At 38.0% G+C, this 15916-nt stretch overlaps 1 protein-coding gene across 1 annotated transcript in view; it reads right to left on the bottom strand.

The window, feature by feature from the left end:
- Positions 1-15916, bottom strand: part of LOC141387251 (ubiquitin-conjugating enzyme E2 W) — a 96046-nt gene that overhangs the window by 57730 nt on the left and 22400 nt on the right. The window lies entirely within an intron of this gene.

The following is a 15916-nucleotide window of genomic DNA, read 5'->3' as shown; positions in this document are numbered from 1 at the left end:
TGAGGGAAATCTGCTCACTTAAACTGCATCGGAAACATCTTATTGTGCTGATATACCGGTAAAAAGCTTCGTCTCTTCGCCCCGCATAGCTTACCACAGACCGGCATATTCCCAGCAAAATTTGAAGGAAAAAGTCCCATGCGATGACGTGATTTCATGAATTGGTTCAAACGAAGTCGTGAAAGATCCAATCTTTTCATTATCATTTGAACCAATGCAAAGGAAGTCGTGAAAGATCCGATCTTTTCATCAGCTTCGATCTTTTTATCAGCATTTAAACCCATTCCATCGATCCAATAGAGATGAATTTTGTGGTTTTATTTATAAAATTTTTTTCTAATTATTTACAATAGGCTTGATGTTGTCGGAGACTCGAAATCACGACCAACGTTGTCAAAACTCTCGTCGTAATGATAATGTCATTGCAAATAATGTCAATGACATGCCAAAGCATTGGTGAAAATGACATGTCAAAGCATTGGTGTAAATGACATGCTTTGGATCCAAAAATGAATAGCATCTTTTGGGGTCCTCGCTCATATAAAATCCATCGATGAAGATGCTAAAAAGATGACATGCCAGCTCACTTGCACCCATGATTGAATGGCATCTTTGGCATCGAACATTTTGCTGGGTTGCTTTATAAGAGGCCAAGAAGGTTTCATTGTCATCTCCCCAAGTGCTGCAGGTCAACAACTTGAGAACGTTGTTTTGGTTTGGCTTGAGGATGCGCAGCTTCTTGATAGCAGTTTCTGCACTCGGAGACCCTGAGGTCCATTTATTTGTTGTTAGATATGATTACACTGTGAACACAAATTTTGGGGCAGAGATAATTCCTTTTGGAGATGAAAGCCCTTGGTCAGTATATTAAGAACCCCGAAGGACAGATCCGCCGTGAGTCGAAATTCCGCGTTATGGCGTGATGAAGTTTTTGCTAGAGACCCTGTAAGCCATCAGGTATTAGCGTCTTTCTTTTCACTGTGGTATTAGCTTATTTTTGAGATGACATGTCTTCAGTCAAATCGAATGAGAATTATTTTCGTAGAGCACTTCGACCTTCTAACTCGCTTCCTTCAATGTCCTTTTCGTCCTTTATTTTAAGAGTCGCTATAAAAGTACCAAAAGATGACGAAATGTTCTGCAAAAATGTCGCTCAGAAAATTTTAGGTACGGCCCTCATTGACAACTAATCGATTTTGTCGGGTTTTCATAGTCATTTTTGACATTTACCCCTGTTTGCCCAGAAAAAAAACTGTATTGTGTTTTTGTATGTGCTGTAACGAATACACAAAAAACAAAATATTTTTATGTTAAGCCACCCCATAGCCACTTAAGCTTCCTACAATACTTAAACAGGGCTGCGGGGTCAATTGAGAAAAAATAGGAGAGGGATTTCACCTCATGCACACCGAATATTCCGTATCTTTTGACCGACAGTCTGGGTCACCGGCGGAGATTGTTTCGATTGTTTCCGTCTCCTCTAAATCCTCGCATAATTCCCAATACTCAATGTTGTTGTCCTCCCTTTTGCTTGTCATAGATCTGATGGCGCAGTGACCAGTGATGACCCCTACAGCAATACTGATTTTTGATTTAGGAAGTGAGAGAAGGGACGCAGCTCTACGCCCTAAGATTGCCGGCCCCACTGACTTCGATACCTTACATCCAGGTACGACCTGCCACTCATTTAGTTTTCTCTACATAGAGCTTACTGAGTTTGTTAAGGAAGAAGCAGACATTTACCTATCGCATATGTCATCGACGATTGGACAATCGTACAATCATCCGCATACATTACGATCTCTATGTCGTCTGAAGGATGAGGAATTTCAGAAAGGCGACCTCCCTGTTTCACTCAATGGGTATTAAATGTCTTATTTCTAAACTCCACAAACGACTGGCGCCCAGCGTTATTTAAGATTTGAAACACAGTGTGAGGTAAGTCTTATCTTGGAGATAATGCCTTCGACAGGCAAATAGCCATCTTAACGGTTCGGTCGCACGGGTTGTTCTGGTTCAGACCTCGACTGGTCAGTATTGGCATTTTCCTGAATCCATGCTGATATTGGCCAACTGGGAAACTGCTTCTCATTATGGGGAGGAGTAGTGCTTCTAGAATCTTCGCTATTGGCGACAAGAGGGAAATCGGCCTGCACGATTCACCTCTGCTGGCATCCTTGTCTGTCTTCAGTAGCAGGACCACCTTGCCAACTTTTAAGGCTTCTGGTAAGATATGGGTGGCTAACGATAGATTGTTAAATACTCAACTCCGTGTTCATCCAGTTGCTTAAGCATTGTGTGGGCCCAACGTTTTAGATGATATCGCAACGAAATGGCTGAAATTTGGCATTTAGTCGTCGTTGGGGGTAGAAAACTTTTCACCAGAAATTTGTTGGTATCAGTCCACGTCTTTATAGGACGGTCCCTCTCAATTTTTGGTATTTTGAAGGTTTCAGCGCCATTATCAAACCGAAATGGATGAAATTTGTTATTTAGTCTTCGATGGGGTATAAAACATCTCAGAAGAGAATTATCAGTATAGATGCACATTTTCATATGACCAACATAGAAGAATACCTACTGATTTTCGATATTTTGCTCATTATCCACCCGAAATAGATGACATTTGGTATTAGTCTTCGATTCGAGAAGAGAATTATCAATATAGGCCCCCATATCGGTCCCGATTTTCGGCATTTTAAAGGCTTTACCCACATTATCTTACCGAAATGGATGAAATTTGGCATTTAGTCTTCATTGGGGAAGCCCCAGAAATTTGTCAGTATATGTCCACGTTTTTGATTTTAGGTATATTGAAGGTTCTGATCCGATTTACAAATTTATTTTTGTAGAAACCTTTTTTTATCCACAATAATGAACTGGTAAAGTTTTTTCCATTGGTCGGACCATAATTGTGGCATTTAGGGTATTTTCATCAAAATTCACCTCTGGCCCCATATAAACTACTATGGAAACAAAGATCGCTATGTTGTCACGGGTTAACCTTAACCGTTTATCGTATCAAAATTTCATAAGGTTTTTGGATCAAATGGAAACAATTTCGGGGGTAGGAGTTCCAGAAATGAACATTTTTGTTTTTTGGGGTCACTCTAGTCAGGGACGCGCTTAATTGCATGACAGTATAGTGAGGGCGCCCACTGAGTTGTTTTTGCATTTGCTTCTCTCTCAAGTACAGTGTATGTGTACATAAACAAACGATGAACATCATGTGGTTGTTGTTTTTTCACCCATGCATACACACATGCTTTAGTATTGATGGAAATATTATGGGCGACGCTGATGTACACGCTATGTACACGCATCGTCGAAATGAAATGACTGAATGAAATGATATTTTTCAGTTAACATATTCCAATTTTCCTAGGAATAAGCTTAGACGTGGCGGAATAGCTCAGTACTTTTAACTGATCTATTTTACTTCATTATAACTCGTGATGGAGGATATAAAATGTTTGGCCCGGCCGAACTTAACGCCGTTCCTTCTCGCTTTATACCAAACGTTTCAAAAAGAAATTAAATTCAAAGTCTTATTTTAAAATCCCAATATCTATATCAATACCTACTGTCTACTTTCCGGCATTGAAAACATTAGGAAAAACACAACAACAACATGAAACAATTTATTTACATTGAACTTCCGTATCGGATGATGGGGCCTATGTCAAGTTGATGGTTGTTGTGCATTTCTTTACAACCAACCATTCACCACCTCCTGCCGTGACCACAGCTGTATTTGACTGGCGTGTTGCAGACACTCAACTGGAAAAATGCAATCAATAGTCAGACAGGCAGTAGTGGGTGGGTCTTTCGGTCACTTGCATAAGACAGCAAAATAAAACAAACTGTATTTGGATTATTAAAAAGAAACGTCAACAATAAAAGTAGAAAATGTAAGAAATTGACAAAAAGTGACCTTAGAAAATGAAAATGTTTAACAACTACAACAACAAAGTTAAAAATAAACTTTTGTTGTTCCTTTCCTCCTGCTTTTGGAAAGATTTGTTTCCGTCCACATTGGGGTTTTACGTTAACTATATATGGGAGTGCAGTTCAGTGCCCTAGAACTTTGTGATTTTTATACCCTCAGCATTTAACCCTACACTTCCATACGGGCAAAATGTGCATCATCGAAATAATGGTTTTAGATCGCAAGTATGTTTGGACGAAATCGGTTTCAGACAATTTGGAGTTGATTTAGCAATGCCCTGTCTGTTTGGCTCGAACGGATCAACCGATTCGGTCCACAATTTGGGTTTCGTAATATTTTGTCCAAACTTAGTTGAAGTTCGAAGATGGGTTATATCGGTCCACTAATTCCGGTACCTCCCCCACAAAAGTTCGAAAATGTTCGGAAAATTTGTGCGCACGGTAACTCTTGTAGGGAGTAACCGATTTGGTCCATACTTTGTACATCGTGAAATTTCTACCAGACTTAAATAAAGTTCAAATATGGGCTCAATCGGTCCATTCCTTCGGGTACCTCTCACACAAAATTTCGGAAAAGTTCAGTTTAGGATCTGCTGTGGAATCGCTTTGATTTTTGCTGTAACAACTTATATTGACTGCCCCCACACGATGGTACAACACGGTGCGCCTTAACTAATTTTAAATAGAAGAAGCTTACACCTGGGAAGTTTTTGCAGATTCTGAAACTACAATGCTCATAGTTGAGAAATATCAAGAAACAAAAAAATCGCCGGAGGGATTTTCAAATAAATCGCGATTTAAGTTCACATTTTTAGGGGTTCTTTAGGTTTTCATGATTTTGCTTGGAAACCGCGAGTCATATGTAAATGGGCATAAAGAAAATGTTGTAGCTATGAAAATATTTTCGTAGTATTTACCGTTTTTGAGATATAGAAGTTCAAATTGAGACTATGCACTGACTGTATCGCCTCCTTATAAAACAATGTCATTACCGCAATTTCCCAAATTAAACTTATATATCTTTAAAATGGTACAACCTAGGAGAAAATAAATCATCCAATCTTGTAGAGAATTTTCACAGCTTCAACATTTTCTTTAGTCCCATTTTGATATGACTTGCGGTTTCCAAGCAACATCTTGAAGACTTAAGATAAAAACCTAAAAATTTGAACTGAACCTCTTTATTTCAAAAATGGTAAAACCTACGAAAAAAACTAAATGTCAGTCCTGTAGAGAATTTTCACAGCTACAACATTTTCTTTAAACTCATTTCGATACGACTTGCGGTTTCCAAGCAAAATCGTGAAAACCTAAAAAAACCTAAAATTGTAAATTTTGATCGCGATTTATTTAAAAATCCCTCCGGCGATTTTTTCTGTTTTTTTTTATTTTTTCTTATCTATGAGCATTGCTGTTTCAGAATCTGCGAAATCTTCCCATGAGTACGCGGTTTTCATCAAAAGTTAGCTAAGGCGCACTGAGCATGATATTGTTTTATAAGGGGGCGATACAGTCAGTGCATTGTCTCAATTTGAACTTCTATATCTCAAAAACGGTAAAACCTACGAAAATATCATAAAGGTCAGTCTTGTGGAGAATTTTCACAGCTACAACATTTTCTTTATGCCCATTTACATAGGACTCGCGGTTTCCAAGCAAATTCGTGAAAACTTAAAGAACCCCTAAAAATGTGAACTTAAATCGCGATTTATTTGAAAATCCCCCGGCGATTTTTTTTTTTGTTTCTTGATATTTCTCATCTATGAGCATTGTAGTTTCAGAATCTGCAAAAACTTCCCAGGTGTAAGCACCTTCCATTTAAATTTGGTTAAGGCACACCGTGACAAGTTTCATCAGGGGCAAGTCCATACTTCCTGAGAAAATAGCCTGAAAGTTGCAAAAAGCCCGTGTGTAGTGGTTGGAGCGAAAGATAACTCTCGAACGGATTTGTCGATTCGGTCCAACTTAGTTTAAGTTCGAAAATAAGCCATTCTTTAGAAAACAGCCCGAAAGGGGTAAAAAGCCCCTATGTCACCATATGTAGTGACTGGAGTGCACGATAACTCCCGAACCGATCAACCAATTTGGTCCAAACTTTGGATCCCCTAATATTTTGTCCAAATTTAACTTCTAAAATGACCCATATAGATTCTCTTCTTAGGACATCTCTCCCACAAAAGTTCAACGTTTGTGCATAATGGCAGTTAAGGCTCTGTTAGAAGATCGTTTGTAAATGTATACCGTTGGGTTCGTTGTGATCCTGTTTAGAACGATATTATGTTTTCCGTGGACAAGTCCATGCTTCCAGGCATACTGGTACAAAATTTATACGATGACCCACTGAAATAACTAGTGGGCGCGATATCTATCGAAAAGATATGACTCCCTAAATAAGATCCACTTTCATAATGGACTATGTCGGCGCGTCCCTTCAAGTACCTTCTCCGCAACACTTTTTAACTTTAATCCTAATCAACCTTTTTGTCGACAAGTTTAAGTGTCGAAAAAGTGCCACAAACTTCTGAAAAGACCTCAGACATATAAGTGAGGCTATATCTCTGTCGGCAAAGCTGACTGATACTTTTTTACTTGTTTTCTGAAAACTCAAGTTGTCAGAATTGGACATAATTACTTTTTTTTAAATCTTGTAAACACACTAATGTTCGCAATTTGAAAAAAAGATTTTCATTTCTGGTCGAAATGATAGCATCTTCACCTAATAAAGATAGGCCTTTTGAATTCATTTTCAAATATAATGCAAACTCATGTAATATGTCCAACAACAAATTCATCAAAGAAGTATCCTAAGGCCTTCGTTTTGTGCTCTTTCCTACCTAGGTGGCATACTTTGATTTCGCAGTGCAAACAAAAGGTGTGAAAGGAAGCTTTCACTTTTAAGACCCTGAATGATTTATTTGCTTGGCTACTGGCCAAGGGAAACACAATGGCAAACTTCAGTATTTAAAAACAACAACAAAAACAATATGACCCAATTCCGCATTCAATGCATGACATTTGGCTATATATGAAGACACAAAAACTACATTGTAGATACAGTGGTACTACATCAAAATTAAAACGATTATTATCCTCGATAAACCATTGCTCGCACTGAAACTATTTTAATGGAAAATATGAAATTACACTCAGAGAAAAAAAGCGCAATTATTGAAGAGGCTTTCTTTTTATCAATAAACTCAAGAGGGCAAACAAATATTTTACATGACAAGGGTTATCGAACTTATATTAAGTGTTAATTTGATGTTCATCTTATCTTTGTTGAAACTTTTATGTTTGTAAAAAACTTATCTGAGAAGTGCTGATGCCATTAAACTTAATATCTTAAATAAATAAGTCGAAACAAAGAACTTTGTGATATCATACCCTATCATACCATACCCGACCATTTGAGTGGTCCCCAAAAGCAAAAAATATACAAACCTGAAAAGAAAAGAAATACAGAAAAATTAGTAACAAACAATAAAATGTTAGAGGCCACTACATCAGATGTACTGTGTCGTCGAAAAAAATACAAATGATATCCATATCATTAACATTGCTGTTCTGTCCGGCTAGCAGCGACAAAAACGAAACCAAATGGGCTTGGGAATGATTCAGGGGCTATAAAGTTAGTGCAGTAACCGATAGCACACCCTTCCAAGGCAGGACGCTCTGATGGTTGAGGATGTGGAGTACGAGTATCGCCCACTTTCCCACACCTCTAATCACTAAGAGCAACATCTGGTCTTGAACGGAAAGATAGACACTCCTACTAAAAGGCAGTGCAATACTGCATAAAGTTTATTTGCAGGAACCCGAGCGAGATCAACCAAGCGGAATTCCGGGAGATTGGTTTGAAAATTCGAATCGTGAGGCATTTCGAACGTAAATGCCGTCACACTGAGAAACCTTTTACGTCTATTGATCGGATTCGGTGGCGGCCTGCAGTCCGCTAGTTGCGATGATTGAATCGAAACCAGACAGTAGCGGAAATCCGAGGATTTCAAATTGCTCGAGCCCCATGGAATGGACAACCTAATTCCATTAGCCCTGAATATAACGCCACGGCCAGAACCAATATCTCTCCCGTATCGGTGTCGGAAAACGAAAGGGCTGGACGCAGATGAATCAGCCACATAAGGTCTCAACCAGTGGGACTGCTTCACCTGCGACTGTCCCTAAAGCTGTTGGGGGAAACAAACCTTTTCTTTTCTTGGGAAGCCTGTGCTCTTCCCGGAAATGTCTATACACAAAATGCGTGCGGTAAATTATCATCTGACGGGCTTTCTAAAACATTTTGCCTTTATAGAATCCCGAATTTCCAATGATATCGCCCGATATAACGTCAATAGATCAGTAGTACTCACTCTGATAAGTGGCCGATTCCTACGCTCATATGTTTTTCGAGACCCAAACTTCTGACTTTTGATATTAAACTATATAACTGCACTCTGGACTCTAAATTTTATTAAATCAAAAAACATAAATTTCCATTATTTCCTAAGTTTCTGACTCTTGCACCCATGCTCATGCCCCTCCCCTAGACCCACCACTCCCCCGTTGAAGTACGTATGACTGATATCAGTTTTAAAATTTTAATCTTTTTTAGGCCCATACCTATATACGGACGTATACGCAGGGCGTGTGTGGTAAAAAAAAGTAGAACGCATGTATTCTTATGAGAACTACCGAAATACGTCGAGCGTATACTTTTTGTAAGTTGAAAAAGTTTAACTTTGACAGAACGTTATTGTTTGTATGTGTGTGTGTTTTGTATTTTAAAAACAAAAGCCCAACAAAACATGAAATACAATTCATTGCAAAGGAAAATTATTTGTTTTACGAATGAAAACATTTAAGTAAGTTTCGGTCGCGGATTTTGTGTTTTAAATGTGATTTGGGACTCAACGTATTTGGGTAATACGGTAATACGGGCGCATGCGATTTGGCTCAGTTGCATATGTTTTGACCATTACATTTTAAGGCGTTTTATGTATTTTCAATTTTTTTCATAATTATTGTTGGATATTGTGTCAAAACTTTTTATTTTCTTACCCGGCGCTTACAAATGCCAGTATTGGCAAGACAATAGCAAAAATACAAACCTTTTCCACAAATACATTCCCAGCCAGCATTTTAATCAAATTTGAGTCTTTTTTGATCTGACTGCTCGATTAAAAAGCTGGAATATGAGCTCATTTTCTGATCATAAATGACTCTTTTGTCGGGAGGAAAACGTAACCTCAGGCGACTCTTCTAAACAAATCACAAATGAGTCTTCCTCTGCATTAGTTTCGAGTCATTTTTGCCCATTATCTGATGGTATATAAAGTCTTTTTCGATTTCAATCATTTATTGGTGATTTGTTGATTAATGTGGGGCTCTTTTTCGAGTCCTTTTTGAGTCATGTTTATAATCATTTATGAGTCTTTAGGGAGTCATTTATGAGTCATATTATTAGACGAAATAAATTAAAAGAATTTTCTTTTTATTCTTTTTTTCTTTCCTTTGTTTTGTTGTCTTTTCTGCTTTGTTATGTATTTAATTATCCTTTATGTTGCGCGGTGGTTAGAATACTGCTTCTTCATTTCACTTGGCAAAACCTGAACATGTGTTGTGTTTGTCTATACCTTTAATATTATAAGTTACATTTATATCAAAGTTTTGTTGAAAGTGTATATAAGAATCATTTACAATCAAACAAAAATAAAACAAAACAATCAGTTTTTAATCACCTAACTGTTCAAAATATGATCAGAAGATACATAATTATAATCACTTATCAAACACCTGCATGACCCTTTTTTGAACTTTTTTTAATCATTACAAGGAGTCACTTTCGAGTCCCATTCTGATCATACAAGCGACTTAATCAGTTTTTGAGCAGCAAAAGGGCTCTAAAAAGACTCCGCAATGTGATTTTTGAAAAAACAGTCTTCCAAATGCCAGCTGGGTTTATATATTTTTAAATTTGTATAGAGAAAAGTATGAATGTATTCGTGAAAATGGTTTGTAACTTTGCTATTGTCTTGCCAATACTGTCTGTGTGTAAACCAGGGACGAGCTTCTTTGCTTAGATCGTATAGTGAGGGCGCCCACTGAGTTGTTTTTGCATTTGCTTCTCTCTCTCACGTACAGTGTAAATGAATGAAAACAAACAAAAACATAATGTGGTTGGTGCTTTTTTCACTCATACGGTTATACATGCCTTCGCTTTGTTTGTATTTCTGTGGTCGTCGCTGGTGTAAACGCCTAGTTATACTTCAAGTATTGAAATATAAATAATTGCAAAAAAATATTTTACAAAAAAAAAATTCTAAATCGTGCAATTTTGTTGCAAATGTAGTGGCCACCACTGCATGTGTCTGTTGTTGCTTTTGCCTTTCAATAAACCACCACCATTTGTAAATGTGTGTATATGATAGAGATAACCATTGAGCGCTTACTGAGAGCAAATGAGCATACATTTCAATAGCGGTATTCACTTATGGTGGTAGATTTGCAACTCTTGTTAATGTACTATATGTACTAGGGTTTTTTCAACGTGTGTTCAAAACCAGCAGGGAGAGAAATGAAAGAAGAAGAAAAAACAAAAAATGTGGTTTGTTGAATTTTAATATAATTTCACCTCAGTTATTCTAAAAATAGAACATATGCTTTTTTCGGCTACCGGTATGTGGTTAAATATGTACATAAAAAACATATTTTAGGGAGTACTTCCTTCCCCATGTAAAAATAATGACTTTTACGGTCAATTTGTAAGTAGTTACTACTGACAAAATTTACTGAATAAAGTCATTACTTGGTAATGATTTTTTTTTTGCTGGTTAGCTTCTCCGAATATATGTTGCAGTGCTTAAGGTGTTCCAACAATTTAGAGCGCCTGTGCTCTAGAACTAGCACATAAATTTCGGTTCTCAACTGCTCAATTCGGTCATCAGCAGGGTTTTCGACAGAAAGTTGGTCGCGTTGTTGTGCCAATCAGGAAGCCCTGTATTGTGATGAACTGAACATTAGGTGCTCGTACAAACTTAACAACAACTGCAGTGTTATTCAGACAGAACAGTAGAGTACGCAGTTTGTTCAAAGAAAAAAATGTGGGCCATTGGAACTGCAAAGTGAACGAGATAGTTCCATATAGTTCCTTTGGCACAACTCTACAGAACAGTCGCAATATATGTGGACTGCCAGGCTGCTCTAAAGGCATTAGGGTCCTTCACTATTAGATTTAAGATTGACCAACATTTTTGGTATATTATAAAAACTTGTGGTATGGGCGTTGAAGTAAATGAGACAGTTGATGTACTGGCAAGACGAGGTTCCCAGTCATCCGACCTTCAGGTGGACACTGTTTGACGTCATCGCTTTGCATCTTTCTCGACAAATTAATGAGCAAAGAAAATCGCAGAGATCTGGCAGATGGAATCTGGAGGTAAGGTATCGAAGTCAATCTGGCCGGTAGTCTCAGGGTTTAGAACAGAATTGTTGTAGGGGTCATTACATGTCTTTGCAGCATTAGATCTAAGACAAGGAATACAACAATGAGTACAGTAGGTTATGTGAAGTTGAGGAAGAGACTGAAACAATCAAACAACTTTTCTGTCAGTGTCCTAGACTGACAAACAAACACATGCTGTTTGGTGACCTGAGACTGCATATCTCTCTCTTACTTCTCCTTCATAGATCCTGCGGCCCTGTTAAGATATTTGTAGCAGCATTATATGGGTATATTCACATACATACGGCCAAAATGTGTGTTTTTAGTCCCCTAGTACGAGGGCGTTTCGGAAACTTCTTAGCCTATCAATGAAAGAGAATAGTTAGTTTTTCAAAAATATTTTTATTTTTCAATATAATCTCCTGAAACTTCAATACACTTAGTCCAACGCTTTTCTAGCAATTCTATCCCTTGGCCGAAATCCGTTTCAGACAATTTAGAGTCGATTCAGGCATGTCCGTCCGTGTGACTGTCTGGTGGCTGGAGGGTACGATAACTCTCGAACGGATCAACCGATTGTGTTCAAAATTGGGCCTTTGTAATATTGTGTCCAAACGGTCCTGACCGGCTTTAACATGGCAAAGTCCGGGGTTTATCTTGGTCCCTCTCTCATCTCAAGTGGACACTGACCTCCACGTGATGTCACCTCGGGTAGCTGCCTTTAACACCCGTAAAAGGTAGTGAGCTAAAATGTGCCGCGCGTTCACCCATAAGAACGTTAAAAACTTGGGTTTGGGCGTCGGGTTAGTAACCTCCCCTTGAAAAAAGCAGCCTACTATGAAAAAACGAAAGAAAAGAAAAACAAATCCCTCTAAAGTTGACGAACCCCGCTAACGTTTTAAGGGCCATGATCTGCGAATCTGCACCTGCAATTTTTGCACTCTTTATAGAGAAGGTGCAGTTTACGCATTGGCAGATGTACTTGAAAAGTACAAAGCCGACATTACTGTCATGCAGCAAATCGATGGATTGGGAAAGGCGTCACAACAACACCTAAAGGTGACGCACTGTATTATAGCTGCCAAGACACAAAGCATGAGTTTGGTTGCGGATTTGTAGTTGGTCGGAGGTTAACACATCTGGTCTCCACCTTCACCCCAGTGAATGAAAAACTCGCTGCAATTAGATTAAATGCAAAATTCTTCAACATTAGCTTTATTTGCGCTCATGCTCCCACTGAAGACAAGGACGAACAGACCAAAGATATATTTTACGAGCGCTTAGAAGGAACTTATGACCGTTGCCCTGCCCATGACATTAAAATTATACTAGGCGATTTTAATGCCAATATTGGAAAGGAGAATATCTTTGCCCCACAGTCGGGAAATTCAGTCTCCACAGCGAAAATCAGTACTTGGATACCAGAGAACTCGACCAAGGAATCCATGGTATGACCAGGAGTGTCGTGCTGCTACCAAAGAGAAAAATGCGGCATATAGGGCTACTTTACAATCAGTAGCAACGCGTAGAGCACGAGAGAGGTATGGGGAGAAAAGGAGAGAGGAGGAACGTCTTTTCCGCAGGAAAAAGAAAGAGATAGAAAAGCGGGAGTGTGAACAAATCGAGATGTACTCGAGACAGCATGAAGTCCGAGAATTCTACCAAAGAGTGAAACATCAAACTAATGTCTTTGGTACTGGTACATCCTCCTGTAGAGACCAGCAAGGTAATTTTGGTAACTGATACAGATAGTGCGCTAAGGATATGGAAAGAGCATTTTTTCAAACTGTTGTTATCCAATAGTAGCGAAGTCGACGAAGATACCACAGATCCAATCCCAGAAGATGGTATTGAATGTATATCACCCGGCCAAGATGAGGCTGAAGAATAATAAGTCAGCAGGAGCCGATGGCCTACCAGCCGAGCTGTTTAAAACCGGAGGCGACACGCTGATAACGTGTATACATCAGCTAGTTAGCTCCATCTGGCAGGAAGAACGCGTACCCGACGATTTGAACATGAGCATCCTGTGACCCGTCCATAAGAAAGGAGATAAGACTGCATGCTCTAAGTCTTCTCCCTGTTGCCTACAATATAGTGTTAGGGATATTATGCGAACGACTAAAGCCTATGGTCAATGGAATAATTGGACCATACCAATACGGTTTAGACCTGGCAAGTCCACCATTGACCAGATATTTACCCTGCGGCAAATCCTGCAGATGGCCCAAGAGATGAAGATCGACACCTACCACCTTTTTGTCGATTACAAAGCAGCATTCGCCAGCCCCCTACGCCCAAAGGTATTCGGAGCCATGTCTGAATTTGGTATCCCCGCAAAGTTCATTCGGCTTTGTAAGATGACTTTAACTGATACTAGGTTTCAGGAAAGAACCTCTCCGAATAGTTCAGTACGAAAAGAGGTTTCAGACAAGGAGACAGTCTTTCGTGTAACCTCTTCAACATCCTGCTAGAAAAGGTTATACGAGATGCAAATGTTAAAAGAAATGGCACAATCTACAGCAATAGCCACATGTTACTTGCTTATGCTGATTACATTGACATCATGGGACGATCAGTAAAGGAAGTAACTGATACCTTTAAGATGGTCGAAGGATAATCAGCAAAAGTGCGAAAAGACAAAGTTGATGGTGTCGACGCGCAATGGGTCCATAGAGCTCGGACCAACAGTGGAAGTTGGTTCCTATAATTTTGAGGTAGTAAAAGACTTCGTCACTGCCATAAACACAACAAACACATTAGTTGTGAAATAAAGTTTAAAAACAAAGCCACATCTCGTCAAACAAAAACAACTCTTTACAAAACACTGATACTACCCGTGCTAATGTATGGTTCCGTACTTGCGCAAGCAGACGAGGCAGTGCTTGTTGCTTTGAGAGAAAAATTCTTCGAAAGATCGATCGACGTCGTATAGCCACGAGCTGTATCTGCTATACGACGATATCAGTATAGATAACGTATCAACGTAGCAACGATTGCTTTGAATGAGCGATGACTAGACATCGGATTTTAGCATGTTTTTTATTTCTTATCCGATTTGAGTCAAATTTTGGATCTAGGCGTTTTGAGGGTCAAATTTTCGATATTTGGGGTCATATCAAAAACATGCAAAAAATATGCAAAAAATATGCAAAATATATGCAAAAGATATGCTAAATATGCAAGTGTTTTTTTTGACGAAAATCGTCAATTAAATTTGGAAAATCACCAAAAAAGCGTTCTAAATTAAGTTTTTTTGCCGTTTAACATAGTTTTTTGCAGATTATTATGTTATTGAGACTCTCCAGATATTCCGCCGCAGCAATAAATCTGGACTAATAAGACTTAAATCAATTTTCACAAGCTGAGCAAATGTCAAATAACCCAGCATTCCTATTACAACATAAGTTGCTTCCTATACAAATGTAGGTAATGGAAAAATTTCAAAAACTCAATCAGAAATTTCAAAATTAACGTGTCCAAATATGGTGATAGTTTCTACTCGGCCAAAATTGTCTAGCAGAAAAACAAAGGAGCTAGAAGTAATCGCAATTTTTGTTTAGATAAAAGCGGTATTTTATCTACTTTTTGGAAAAAGGGTTCGTTTTTTAGCACAAAATGGGAAAAAGTACTAGAGTACCATTTACGATTCCAGGTTCTAGAATATAACTATAATTAGAAGTATACGTTTTGAATATCCCCATATTAGATTTGAATATATTTTATAGTGTTTAGTCCTTTATTCAGTATATGCAGACATTGCAGTATTGGCAATTTTTGTTCTTTGTGGTCAAAAAGCTCATTTGGAAAAATGTTCTAACTGCCGCTTTAATATTGATGACATGGTTTTAGTTTAATGTACTAAAAATACATAATTTTATATGTATATTGTACGCATACAACCGCTTAATGCAGAACTGGGAAATGTTCACTCCTCGGCGAAAAGTAATGTATTATTGTTATACCCATCCACGATCAATAATAAGCAAAATAAAGAACACCCAATGATTAGTGCAGAATGACATCACTCAGAAAAAACAAACAATAGCGTGGTAGTGGTAAAATAAGTCAAAAACCTTCGAATTATCTTTAACATGGTAAAACCACTCACACATTTCAGCTAGAAAAGCATTTGGAATGCTAAAAAATATAGTTCATTTATTCCTGTTACAGGAAAACAATTTTGATAACACAGTCGAAAAGTCATAACCCTTTTGTATATACAATTAATTAACTTATACCTAACCGTGTACTCGATAATTTTTACTAATTAATTATTTCAATTATTACAAATGCTTCGAATTTTGACAGTTGTTGAATGGAGAAGTTGCTGTAAAAATTGTTTCAGCAACATTTAGTAAAAATAATCGAGTACAAGGATATAACACCTTTTGTAACACATTAGTCTTGTTGTCTAAGATATAAATAAATATATTAAGAAAAATATTTGCCGCAATATTGTCATTAAAGTTGCCAAATGCACTATACACCTAAAAGGCATAGATTTCAACGAATCTTAATTTCCAAAAA

Source organism: Musca autumnalis, unplaced genomic scaffold (assembly GCF_047663935.1).
Source record: "Musca autumnalis isolate F117 unplaced genomic scaffold, ASM4766393v1 scaffold_5, whole genome shotgun sequence".
Taxonomy (NCBI): Eukaryota; Metazoa; Arthropoda; class Insecta; order Diptera; family Muscidae; genus Musca; species Musca autumnalis.
This window is presented reverse-complemented; position numbering and strand designations above follow the sequence as displayed.